Consider the following 14,391-nt stretch of genomic DNA (forward strand, 5'->3'; position numbering starts at 1 on the left):
CTACAACACTATTGGTACTACATCCTTTCATAACATAATTATATAATTGATTTTGGAGCACAGTGTTAAATTTCACATATTTTTATGTTCAGTTAAAAAGCAGGTACGTATGTTTAGGAGCCAATTTCTGGCGCACTATATATAGCAGCAGTTTTGCACGAATGTTATCCATTTGCAAGAGCACTAGGTGGCAGCACTATTTCCTGTCATGTAGTGCTCCAGATGCCTACCTAGGTATCTCTTCAACACAGAATATCATGGGAACAACACAAATTTTGATAATAGAAGAAAATAAAAAATAAATAAATAATGTAATGGCATGCTCTGAATCACAAAATATTTTTTTTAGGATTTCATATCCCTTTAATCCTACAGCTTTGTTCTTCTTGCACACTACCAGGTCGCCATATAATCTCGGTGTAGCGTGCTTTGTTGTTAATACTTATTTGAAATTGTCAGCGCTAGGATTAATCATTTCTCCCATGCTATTTTCCCTCCCTGTGATGTAAGCACACCATTGTTCTGTGGAGATTGACCGATTCGCTTCACATCTTTAGGGCTCCTTTTCTACAGTAACTTGCTTGGAGGGGGTAAGATTACAACTTCTCTAGTTTTCTTTTCATTGTGTCAAATTATTTATATAATAATTTTGGCTAGTGTCTTTTTTCTAATATTTTTATTTCACTGTTAGGCCAGTCTGTCAAGGTATAAGTAAAGATTAAAAAAAAAATATATATATATATATATATATATCCATTCAAGATTACCAGCACTCACTATTTACTCCAAAATGCCAGGGTGCTCCCAAATTTACAATATTAATTGGTGGTTCAAATGAACAGAGGCACTCGCCGTGTTACAAAAGTGCTTTATTCTCTCATGTGAGTAAACGTTTTCGGGCTATGATGCCCGTCATCAGATAGATGACCCCATACAGTGAATGGGGACGAGATGTCTGGAAATTTTATTTCAGGCCTAATGAGATTCGTGGGGAGGAGCAGTGTTGGTTGACAAAATGACTGTTCACAGCCATGTGTAAATTATCTCCTATGGGGTTTCCATGTGCAGAGAGCAGACGGATTGGCATTTGCAGTCCCTGTGTGGCATAAATAAAAATATATTATTCTTGAAAAATAAATAATTCAAATAACCCATATATGTATATATATATATATATATATATATATATATATATATATATGTATGTTGAAATGGGACATATTATATTAAAGGGGTAATTGCTGCATTAAATATATATATGAAGAATAAATTCAAATCCGTAATAGATTAAATGGAAATTATATCCCATGCTTGAAATATATATATATATATATATATATATATAAAAAACATGTTTTCCTGTTTTTCCAGATGGAGCTAAAAGATGATAAATACAAGATACTGCATGGAAATGAATGTGTGTATATATATATATATATATATATATATATATTTATTTATTTTCTTTGAAAGCATAAAATGTCTTAGCATCTGTGTTTTTATGAATATTTGTGGACCTAAAAAGAAATGATTAATAACACTAATTTTTATTTCAGATGGACCATAGACAAGAAGATTCATGCATGCAGAATTTGTTGGAAATGTGGAGCATGCTGTAGTTGTGTGAATATATATATATAACAGATGTATAGATGCCATTGATTTCGGAATAATTAGCAGTATAAATTGCTTTAATATAGTATAATGTTAGACACATGATGTTTCATATCAAAATGATCAGAGAGGTGATGTGATGCTGCCCCATCTGTGATTGATATTGTGAGTGATTGATGCAGGAAGTTATGGTCTAATGAATAACCATTCCATAGAAATATTGAATTGTTAAAAATGTTGGAAAGTAAATGTATTGCTGTGCTGTTGTCTGCTGCCACCCGAGGGCCAGAACCCAGTATGATCATAAGGGACTAAACTGTTAAAAGATGCATTTCCATGGTGACCATGCTCAGCTCCGTAAGGGCCAATAACAAGAAGGTTCCGAAGGGCCGCCCATATTTCTCACCAATGATTAAACAATATAAGTGGTAGGCAGGAGAGAGAGAAAAAAGACTGGCTGTGATTTTTCTTTGCTAGACTGACTGAAAACTGTTGCATGGGATACAGTCAAACTATAAGCAAAGTGGGCCATACTTTCTCTGATCAATTGCTATTACACTTAGCTTTATATGAGGTGGGACAAGCTTTGAAGCTGAATATCATCTGGCAAAGTATTGAAATTACGTGTGATGTTTTAAAATAAGATAAATTCATAGCCACTACAGTTAAATTACAACTGATAGATTGAAGAGAGCAATTTGTGTTTTAAACTGTATTTCATAATCTTGAATAGCTCTTAGCTTGCCTTTTGTATGCAAAACATTTAAAGCAAACATTCATTGTTGCTGTATATAACAGATTTAAACAAATAAATTGTGTTTTAAAATTGGTATTCATAATCCTGTATAAGGCTAAGTTTGTATCTTGCATGCATAAATAATTCATCTGTGCAAAATATAGAATATATATATATATATATATATATATATATATATATATATATATATATATATCTTAGAATTGGTTTTAATTATAAGTAAATAAGAATTTGTTCCAGTTTAAATAAATAGACATTTTTAAGTAACGGTTTACAGTAAGAATATATATACTTTTAGTATCCTAATTAGAATTGTATTAGAATCAATTGCAGCTAAATAGCTGAGTATAGATATATATTGTCCTATTGTTTACTAAAGCACTGTTAGAATTGTATTGCTTGGATGTTAATAGTTAAAGATCTTAAGTCTCATTGTGTTAACTGGGTGAAATTTCTATTGTGAATAAGATAAACTTGTATGAACTCTGCATAGCATATTTTAAATAGTTTTTAAACGCATATAATATTGATTCATCTTCTGGTATTACAAATATATTCCAATGTGTTCATAGATATTAACTAATAAAAAGAATTCAGGTATTTATATTAATTTTGTGGTTTCTAGTAGATGCATATTGATTGAGGGTTTATTTTTAAAGGATAATTATTAAATATATTGTGTTATAACCCTGCCATAGATTAACATATTATTTAAAGGGACAGTCTACACCAGAATTTTTATTGTTTTAAAAGATAGATAATCCCTTTATCACCCATTTCCCAGTTTTGCATAACCAACACAGTTATAATAATATACTTTTAACCTCTGTGATTATCTTGTATCTAAGCCTCTGCAAACTTCCCCTTTTTTCAGTTCTTTTGACAGACTTGCCGTCTAGCCAATCATTGCCTGCTCCCAGATTACTTCACGTGCACGAGCACAGTGTTATCTATATGAAATATGTGAACTAACACCCTCTAGTGGTGAAAAACTGTTAAAATGCAATCTGAAAGAGGTGGGCTTCAAGGTCTAAGAAATTAGCATATGAACCTCCTAGGTTAAGCTTTCAACTAAGAATACCAAGAGAACAAAGCAAAATTGGTGATAAAAGTAAATTAGAAAATTGTTTAAAATTACATGCTCTATCTGAATCATGAAAGTATTTTGGCCTAGACTGTCCCTTTAAAGAGCACTACTGAGATTCTTATAAATATACTGACAAGTCAATCTCTTATCCCTTTTTTTCCATCCTCAAATTTTATACCTAAAATTCCTAAATTACTTCTAATGGTGTATTGCCACATTTTTATTTAGTTTCTATGGAGCATACTGGATCTGTCCCCAATACTATTACCCTAGATCCTTTAAAGAGTAGATCTTCTGAGATTACATTTAAATGTGTAACGTGTAAAATTGTAGGTGTGGTACCCCCTGCTCAACTCTGTAATTCTTGTATGGATCACCTGATGCATGATAATCAATCTAATTCTGCGAAATATTGAACATCAGCTTGTAGACACAATCTATTTGGGATTTAATTTCTGATCCTGCGTAGCTGAGATCTTGCTCCTTCATCTCCCACAGAGAGTCTTCTAACTGAAAAGAGAGAGCAAGAGAACAAAAAAAAATTGATAATAGGGGTAAATTAGAAAGTTGCTTAAAATTGCATGCTCTATCTGAATCACAAAAGAAAAAATAGGGTTTAGTATCCCTTTAACCTGATACAACACTTCTTTTTCTAATGGATCGAGTTGTCTTTGTAAAAAAACAAAACGTTATCACACTGCATCAAGACTGAAATAGTGTTTGACGATCGGACATAAGTGGCATCCAATTAATCAAGGAAGTGCACATGACAGAGAAGAGAGGCAAGCTGACAACACTTTGGAAGATACATTCATATTTCATAGGCTCATAGTGCATAGATGCTGTGAACTGTTGTGCAAGCAAGTATAGGGGAGACTGTGGGGAATAATTAGTACTGCATGGGAGAAAAAGTAAATTACACAGTGAAACTACTGCTGCCTTCTTCATGCTGACCTATAGAAAGTAAACAAAAAGTTTTCTAACAGAAAATGCTGCTTAAAGGGATAGTAAACTCAATTTTTTTTTCTTTTATGATTCAGATAGAGCATCAATTTGTCTTCCTTCTCTTTGTATCTTTATTTGAAAAAGCAGAAATGTATGTTTAAGAGCAGAACCATTTTTGGTTTAGAACCTGGGTTGCACTTGCTGATTGTTTAGTTACATTAGCTTTTTAAATAAAGATACAAAGCAAAGGAAGAAAAATTGATAATAAGAGTAAATTAGAAAGTTGCTTAATATTGCATGTTCTATATGAATAACGAATGAAAAAAATTGTGTTTACTATCCCTATAAATGGCATTTATTTAAACTTAAAGGGACATGAAACCCATATTTTTTCTTTCATGATTTAGAAAGAGAATGCAATTTTAAACATCTTTTTAATTTACTTCTATTATCTAATTTGTTTTATTCTCTTGATATTCGTTGCTGAAAAGCATATCTAGATATGCTCAGTAGCTGCTGATTGGTTGCTGCACATAGAAGCCTCATGTGATTGGCTCACCCATGTGCATTGCTTTTTCTTCAATTAAGGATATCTAAAATATGAAGCAAAATAAATAATAGAAGTAAATTGTAATGTTGTTTAAATTTGTATGTTCTATCTTAATCATGAAAGAAAGATTTTGGGTTTAGTGGCCCTTTAACTTGCAACATTCCTGCTTTTAAGGCATGCAATGTTTTGTGCATTTACTCACAAGTTAGCTGGAGTGATGTTTATTCTAAGGGGCTCCTAACTATATTTAATGTTCCGTTAAGGGGCAGAATAACATGATCTCACAAAACAGTGAATTATAGAAGTATCTGTGTTCTGTGTAGTGTGTCTAGTATGTGTATGGCGAGATGGAAACAGGAAAAATGGGGCCTGTGCATTCTACAGACTTAATGGACCATTTTGCTGGGTATGAAAAAGGACAGTGTAACTTTTGCGGGTAAGGTACCACCTAAGCAAAAAAATTTAAATTTATTTCATGCATCGAAATCAGTTAAAGGGACATGAAACCTAAAAATATTTTGTGATCCAGACAGAGCATATCATTTAAAAAAAGTTTCCAATTTACTTCTATTATCATATTTGCTTAGTTCCCATGGTATTCTTTGTTGAAGAACTATATAGCAGGAAATAATGCTGCCATCTAGTGCTCTTGCAAATGGACAACCAATATAAAATAGTGCTGCCATCTAGTGCTCTTGCAAATGGACAACCAATATAAAATAATGCTGCCATCTAGTGCTCTTGCAAATGGACAACCAATATAAAATAGTGCTGCCATCTAGTGCTCTTGCAAATGGACAACCAATATAAAATAATGCTGCCATCTAGTGCTCTTGCAAATGGACAACCAATATAAAATAGTGCTGCCATCTAGTGCTCTTGCAAATGGACAACCAATATAAAATAGTGCTGCCATCTAGTGCTCTTGCAAATGGACAACCAATATAAAATAGTGCTGCCATCTAGTGCTCTTGCATATGGACAACCAATATAAAATAGTGCTGCCATCTAGTGCTCTTGCAAATGGACAACCAATATAAAATAGTGCTGCCATCTAGTGCTCTTGCAAATGGACAACCAATATAAAATAGTGCTGCCATCTAGTGCTCTTGCATATGGACAACCAATATAAAATAGTGCTGCCATCTAGTGCTCTTGCAAATGGACAACCAATATAAAATAGTGCTGCCATCTAGTGCTCTTGCATATGGATAACATTCTTAAAAAACTGCTGGCATTAAATGTTCCAGATTTAATGTCCCTGCTTTTCAACAAAATATACCAAGAGAACAATGAAAAAAAAGAAAAAGAAAGTTCTTTAAAATTGTTTGCCCTATCTATTCCTAGCTTGTCTATGCAGTAATAAGAAATTGTGTTTTTGTCTATAGGTGAACTAGTTCTTAAAATTCATGAAACATTGGTCGATTTATTTGTCTTAGGGAAGCATAATGATATTTGCTTTTAAGGACTTGTGCATAAAGGAGTGGGTTTCATCTATAGAATGAAAAATATTTCAATAATTTTATAGACAATGCTCCTTGAAATATGGAGTAATATTTGTAACTAAAACCATCTGGTCCAGGAGATTTTCCAGAGGATAGATCTTTCATAACTAAGCTAATCTTCTCAGTACCAAAAAGTCACAACTCATTCATATCCCAATGCTCTAAAAATGGATTGATATGTCACCAGGTGATGTAAATATATAATAGTATGAGAAACAGTCCCAAAATCTTCTGAGCTGCATGTTCAAATAAATGGCCTTTTTTGCACACTTGCACAGGATTACTGTCCAATAACACACAGTGCATTACAAACAAGCAGGCGTTGTGAACTGTTAACCAGCCAGAACGAGTGCTGGTGTGGGTATGCTATGTAGCAGTACAAATGGAACAAAAAGCTGTGTCCTTACCAGGCTTCAGGGCTCCAGACCTCACCAACTCACCCTGCTCGTCGAGGGATGTGTTCATTAGCTCTGGCCGTCCTTTCGACACATAGCATTTCCACTTTGGTTGCTCCAGCAAGACTCCGCTATGGAAGGTAGCTCCTCCCACTCCTAACATTGCTCAGCGTAAGCACTGTGTGTGGGCCAATAAGAACAGCTCATGTCAATGGAACTGCTGCCTGGGACTCAAGGGCTAAAACTCCGCTCTTGGAGAAAGAATTAATCGCCTCCAGTGTGTCTTGCCTGAAAATAGCTGGGTGCCACAAGGACAAGGCAGACGCTGTAAGATGTATGAGAAAAGAATGTCCGGCACTCCAACTAAAATTCCAAGACCTTTTTTTTTGGTGTAAATTATCCTTCAATGGAGCAAAAGTATAACACACATCTTACGCGTTTCGGCTTTATGCCTTAGTCATAGATGCTCATACAAGTTAGCAAACACAGGTGTATTTAAAGGGACATTAAACACTAAATACATGCTAGATAGAATGATGCATTCAAAGAAAATATTAGTCCATGACCAACATGTAGATGTATTTTTCAAAGTTTCATTAGTTGTTTAAAAAGGGACAAAATAAGTGTAAAGTTTTAGTGTCTATAAAACACTGGGAGCTGCCATGTTGTAACTTGTGTTACCTTCTCTGCTGTGGCCAATTAGGGACAGTTATACATAGGTCATTAGAGTGTGCAGACAATGATTGTGCTGGATTTAACAGTGTTCTGCACTTCCATTTCTAACAGGAACTGAAAAGCTCACAATTTCAGAATGGAATTACAGGAAAAGAGGACAAAATAAATAATGAAAGTATATTGCAGAGTTGTTTTATATATACAATTTATTAATTTTATATTACCATCTCAAAGTGTTTAATGTCCCTTTAAGAACAGAATCTGCAAACCATTGGTTAAACTCGGATCACAGGTGCACTGACAACTGTAAACCTAAGATAAACCTAAGTTAAATTAAACAGTATGCCCTGAAAAAAAACACAATTATTAGTAAGAAAAATAGTAGCAATAACTAAACATTTTCTGAATTATATACGAAAGCGGAATATACAGGAAAACATATGTGAATATATTAGACCTTATGATTCTTATTATCAAGAATAATGTAGCATATTACAAATTACAATGTGGTTATGATAAATCTATTAAGTATTATACAAAATCATGTTAGATGGAATACATACAGTGAAACGAGTTTATACTTATAGTAGAATATGTAAACAATATCCCAACTTATTCTAGTCAATTGTAGAATGAGTAATTTGATTAATTAATGAATTAAAACATGGTAGAGCCCTCCAGAGAACTAGCTACAGGTATACCCCGCTCATACAGCGGGTTAGGGACCGGAGCCCCGCTGTAAAGTGAAAACCGCCTTAAAGTGAAACAAGGCAGTTTTAGCTTTCTTTTCACTTGCCAGTGTGTTTAAAAACTTGAAAACATGTTTGAACTAACAAATATTAGGAGTGCAATAGTGCTACGTTTAGTTTAACACTAGCACAGCACAGTATTCAATAAATACTGTACCTGTAAAATAGTGACAATGACTGTAGTACAATTTGTCAGACTATACCACTGAGACACAAATTGCACTGTAATGCTGTAAACAGTGTGAACTGTGCATAACAAAATGGTGACAGTCCCTTTTCTCACAATCTCATGATGATTACAGCACTGTTTCAAAATCTTTGGAGGTTGAACTTCAGCTCCACAAAACGCTGTATTAGCGAAGCGCTGTAAAGTGAAGCGCTGTAAAGTGAGGTATACCTGTATAACCTACGTTATTTAAAGGGACAGTAAACCTTAAAAATAATGTTATATAATTCTGCACATAGTGCAGAATTATATAACATTATTTAGGTGCTATAGCTATAAATGCCTTTTTTACCTTTTAATTTGTTAAAAATATGGCGCTTTTACAGACCCGCTCTCTGCTGAGCGGGTCTGTTATATTTAGTCAGCGCATCGGGCCAGTTGTATAGTCACAGCCCGGCCCGACCGCGCCATAGCACTAAGTGCAGCTCGCTCCTGTGACAGGAGCGAGCTGCACTTAGTCTTATGGCGCGGTCGGGCCGGGCTGTGACTATACAGCTGGCCCGATGTGCTGACTAAATATAACAGACCCGCTCAGCAGAGAGCAGAGAGCGGGTCTGTAAAAGCGCCATATTTTTAACAAATTAAAAGGTAAAAAAGGCATTTATAGCTATAGCACCTAAATAATGTTATATAATTCTGCACTATGTGCAGAATTATATAACATTATTTTTAAGGTTTACTGTCCCTTTAAGTATTAATATCATACTCACTAGAGATCTTTTTCCCAATACAATAATAGTAGATATAGGTGGCATATGTACATTCCTGTGTGACGGAAGATATGAATAATCAATTAATTAATAAATGCTGACTAAATTCTAGGTAATAAATAAAGAATAGGGTTTACTCCCAATAATTGATTAAATCAAACTGGGTGTTAAAGCCTTTTGGTGAGCTAGTTTCCAGGGTGAAAATCCAGAAAATCTCTCTCTTGAAGAGCAACCTACTGCGATCCCCACCCCTTTCTGGATTTCTAATCTTCTCTATGATTTTCCATCTTAGAGAACTAACATCCCCATGATGCACCTCTAAAAAATGTTTAATTAAAAGAGATGAAACAATGAGTTTTTTAACATCTAAGAGATGTTCCCTGATTCTGTCACGTGTTTCCCTAGTCATACAACCAACATATTGTAATTTGCAAAGGGAACACCAAATCATGTATACAACATAATTTGAGCGACAATTTACACAAGACTCCAATTTGAATGATTTTCCATTTGCAAAGGACTCAAAGTCTCGACCTTGGTCTACATGTGAACAGGCTATACATACCCCATAGTGACATTTATACATACCCTTGCAAACTAGCCATGAACTTGTCCTGTCCTTCCTCAATTTGCTAGGTGAAAGTATATTTTCCAGGGTAGCTCCACGTTTATAAGTGAATCTGCAGCCTTCCTGTATAACCCTCTCTAGCTTTTCATCAGCTGAGATTATGAAAAAATGTTTTCTTATTATTCCACAGATCTTATCATATTCAGATGAGTATTCCGTTACGAAGGTAACCCCTTCATATGTAGCGGACTTTTCTCTGTTACCATGGACTTGCAGGAGACTTTTCCTATCCATTGAGTCTACCTCCCTTTTAGCTTTCGCCACATCGCCCTCAGAGTATCCCCTGACACGCAAACGTTTTATGAGGTCATCACTTTGTCTATTATACTCGGAATCCTTACAGCAATTATGTTTCACTCTAATGAGCTGTCCCTTTGATATGGCATATGGGACATGGCGAGGGTGGCAACTTTTACCATGTAATATCGTGTTCCCTGAGATCGGTTTGCGACATAATGTAGTTTCCACATTGGCATTATATTGTAATGCCTTCAGGGTAACGTCAAGATAGTTGATCTCTGTGAGTTGATGCTCCATGGTAAAAGAAATACCTACCTCATTATTGTTAATGTATGTGAGAAAGCCCTCTGCTAAAGTGGTGTCCCCTTTCCAGATTACAACAAGATTGTCTATATATATTGCCTGTAGAAGGCAATATTATTCTTGAAGGGATTCCCATCTCCAAAGATGTGAGACGCCTCCCACCAACTTAGGAACAGGTTGGCGTAAGTGGGGGCAAACTTGGCCCCCATGGCTGTCCCACATCTCTGGAGATAGAAATCCCCCTCAAAGGAGAAAAAGTTATGAGTAAGTAAATCTTCTCAGTGGTTATGGGATTATCTACTGTTTTGGTTGGTATAAAATGGTCAGACATTAGTCAATCTCCTTGATAATGGATATTGTCATATACTGAGGGGGGTATTAGTGTTATATGTGAGATTGGAGTAAGTTTATCTGTGCGTTTTCATCAGAGTTTATGTATTCTTCCCATAGAAAGTAGACAAAATGGTAGTCATCTATGCATTTGTTTTGTGTGTAGTGGTATTTTTCAAGTACAAGGGATTGAGAGGTAAACTCTCTCCAGGTGGGGATTGATGGGAGGGTTTGTGATTTCCAATTCTTTGGTATTAGCCTCTTCGCGGAGTTGACGATAATAGTCAACAATGCAAGTTTAAATGTGCATTTTACCTGGGAGAATTTGTTAAAGAGGAAAAACCATATATCTAGTTCAAAAGAGATGGATAAAGCTTTCTCAATTTCTGTGTTAAAAGACATTCAGAATGTCTGGACTATAGGGCAGGTCCACCAAATGTGTGTGGGGGTTCCTTCTGCTTTACAGCCCCTCCAGCATTCTGACGAGAGGGCTGGGAGGATAGAGTGAAAGCGGGACGGTGTATAATACCATCTGTAAAGTAATTTTACATTCATCTCCAGGATATATATAGAGGAGGAGGATTTTGTCATATAGGAGAAGATTTTAAACCAGTCCTTTTGAGGGAGATGTTTACCAATTTCTGTCTCCCATTTCTGCACGAAGGTGGGGAGTGAGGTAGTGTAAGAATGCATAAGTAGTTGGTATGTGAATGATAGGAGGCCTTTGTTGATAGTGTCATGAGAACATATGTTTTCAAAGCTTGTTAGAGGGCGTGAAATGTGGGTCCTGCTGGGATGTCTTGTAAGGAAATCAATAAGTTGATTATATCTGAACCAGTTTTCATATGTATTACCTAAGAGGGTAGTAATTTCCGTTTGATGCTTACGTTTCCCGTTTTGCAGGAATATTTGGCAAGGAATGGATTTAGTTGCATGAGGGAACAGAGTTGTTTGGGTGGGTTGTTGTTTTGGTAGGTTCCTCTTGTGTGGGTGTAGCCAACATTTGCTACCTAAATGGTAGGTATTGGTTAATTGATGTTCTAAAAGAAACCATTCTTTATGTATCGAGTGCTTGCACCAGTTAGCATTTCTAGCGAGGAAAGTGGCTAGTCTATAATGAGATAGGTTTGGGATGCCTAGTCCTCCAAGTTCTTTGGGGCGATATATAGTGTAGCAGTGGCAATAAGGGGCCTTTTGTGTTGCCAGATTTATGAGATAATAGATTTTTGGAGATTATGGATTAGCGTTTTCAGTATGGGTATCGGGAGGGTTTGGAAAAGGTAAAGTAATTTAGGGAAAAGAATAATTTTAACTGCATTAATTCTACCTAGCCACGAGAGTGGTTTATTTCTCCAGGAGTGTAGGAGGGAATGCGTCATAGTGGATATAGCTTTAAAATTTAAGTCTTATAATGTGTTTATATGTGGGGATATGTGGAATCCCAGATATTTAATGGAATGCTGCTGGGTACGAAAGTGGACTAGTTCTTGAATTGACTTAAGTTCGTTGTCTTTTAGCCCTATGTGTAATAGTTCCGATTTGGTAATGTTTATCTTAAAATTGGAGAAAGTGCCATAGGTATCAAGCGTTTGAAGAAGAGGGGGGAAAGATTTGTTGTGTGAGTGTAAGAAAGAGATTGTCTGCATATAGGGTAGTTTTGTATTCATATTGAGCGAGGTTGAAACCGTGGATAGTTGTATTGCTTCTAATGTTGAAGGCTAGGACTTCCATGGCAAGGACAAACAGTATGGGGGAAAGGGGGCAGCCCTGTCTGGTGACATTGGAGATATTGAAAGAGTGATATAGGGTGTCATTAATTTTGATTTTAGCTTGTGGATTATTATACAGGGAAAAGATTTTACCTATGAAGGGTTGGTCAAAGCCAAACTTCTGAAGGGTAGTCTGCAGGAATAGCCAGTCTAGTCGGTCAAAGGCTTTTTCTGCGTCCATAGATATGAACTAATAGTGTTATCTTTGGTTTCTCTATGAGGAGTGAAGCCAGCTTGGTTAAGATGGACTACTGACGGCAGAATAGAGTTGATACGGGAGGCTAATAATTTGGCATAGAGTTTGATGTCTGTGTTTAAGAGTGATATTGGGCGAAAATTTGCGGGTGTAGTTGGTGGTTTGTCTGGCTTTGGGATCACAACTACCTGTGCTTCTAGCAAAGATTGTGGGGAAGGGTTGTTATCGGCCACTTCTATGAAAAGTTGGGTCAAATGTGGCATGAGTAGTGAGAACCTGGGCTTTTCCCATTGTGAAGTGATTTAAAAGCAGTATTTCTTGTTGAGATATAGGTCTATTAAGATTTTGTAGTTCATCTGACATCAGGGAGGGTAATTGGGTCTGGTTGATGTAATTTGTCATGTTTGATAAGAGGTTCTGTGGTGATGTGGTTTTTGAGATATTATATAGAGATGAGTTATAATCATGAAAGGATTGAAGGATGTCTTTCATTGCTTTGAGTGTGGTTGGGGAGGTGGGGTGTCGAAGTTCATATATGTGTGATTTTAGTCTTCTCTTTTTCAAAGCTCTGCCTAAGAGTTTGCCTGATCTATTGTTTTCATAGAAGAACATGCTGTTTGTTTTGGAGCGCAATGTCAGATATTCAATCTGTTAATAACTGTACAATGTTTGTCTGGCTGTTTGTAGGTTTGTGGTTATTAGGGGGTCCGTTGGAGATAATTTATGGGCTAGGTCTAGGTGCGTGAATGTGTCTGACAAGTCTTTGTACGTCTGGCGGTGTGATTTTTGTTGTTGGGCTTTGAGTTTGATAAGCTCCCCCTTGAGAACACATTTGTGCGCCTCCCAGAGGAAGAATTTGTTGTCTACTGAATGTGTGTTAAGTCTGAAATATTCTTCAATAATTTTATTCAGTTTAGTTATTGTATCTGGGTTATTAACAGAGTTTCCATTGGTAGGGTGTTGTAGGTGTATTTTGCCAGGCTATTTTGAGTTTTACAGCAGAATGGTAAGACCAGGAAGTAGGAGATATGTCGCATCTTTTGATTAGGGCTAGTTCTGGTTGGTTAGAAAAGATATAGTCAAGACGGCTGTATGATTTATTGGGGTGAGAGAAAAAAGTGTAACCATTGGTGTCTTGGTGTATGAATCGCCAGGTGTCATATAATTTGTTGTTTTTATGGTCTTGTCCAAAGTGTGTTTAGGTCTCTTTTGGGGACCTTAATGTTTGGATTAGAGCTATCTTTGGATGGTTGTAGAGGAATATTAAAATCCCCTGCAACATAGGTAGGTCATTTGGTGATATCTATTATTTTATTTAAGATGCTTTTAAAAAAAGGAGACTGGTCGGTGTTCGGAGCATATATATTTGCCAGTGTAATAGGTCTGCCATACAGTAGACCAACTAGACCTAGGTATCGTCCGTCCGAATCTTTAGTGGATTGGATGAGTGTGAAGGGAAGTGATTTGTTGATGAGGATGCTTACTCCGCATTTTTTTGAGAGTGGTAAGGGGTGTACCACTACTAGCCCTATTGTTCAGTAATTTGTTATCATAAAAGAAGAGCAAAACATCCTAGTCAGGGGAAAGGGAAGGGGTAAAGGGTAGGGACAGGGGGGAGGGGGTGGAGGGGAAGGGAAAAGGGAAATGGGTAAAGGGAGTTGCAAGTCTGAGGGGTGAGATATTTGTTACATTTACTTGCCCATCTTAGAAAG

At 36.1% G+C, this 14,391-nt stretch overlaps 1 long non-coding RNA gene across 1 annotated transcript in view; it reads right to left on the bottom strand.

Moving 5' to 3' along the window:
* Positions 1-853: 853 nt before the first annotated feature.
* The window catches only part of LOC128645505 (uncharacterized), a 92,675-nt gene continuing 79,137 nt past the window's right edge, over positions 854-14,391 (bottom strand). Inside the window, exons 3-4 of the long non-coding RNA XR_008400124.1 lie at positions 3,836-3,968; positions 854-1,096 (exon numbers count right to left, since the gene is read on the bottom strand). This is a non-coding gene — a long non-coding RNA (uncharacterized LOC128645505). The remainder of the gene's footprint in view (positions 1,097-3,835; positions 3,969-14,391) is intronic.

The sequence above is a fragment of the Bombina bombina genome, chromosome 1 (genome assembly GCF_027579735.1).
Source record: "Bombina bombina isolate aBomBom1 chromosome 1, aBomBom1.pri, whole genome shotgun sequence".
Lineage (NCBI taxonomy): Eukaryota > Metazoa > Chordata > Amphibia > Anura > Bombinatoridae > Bombina > Bombina bombina.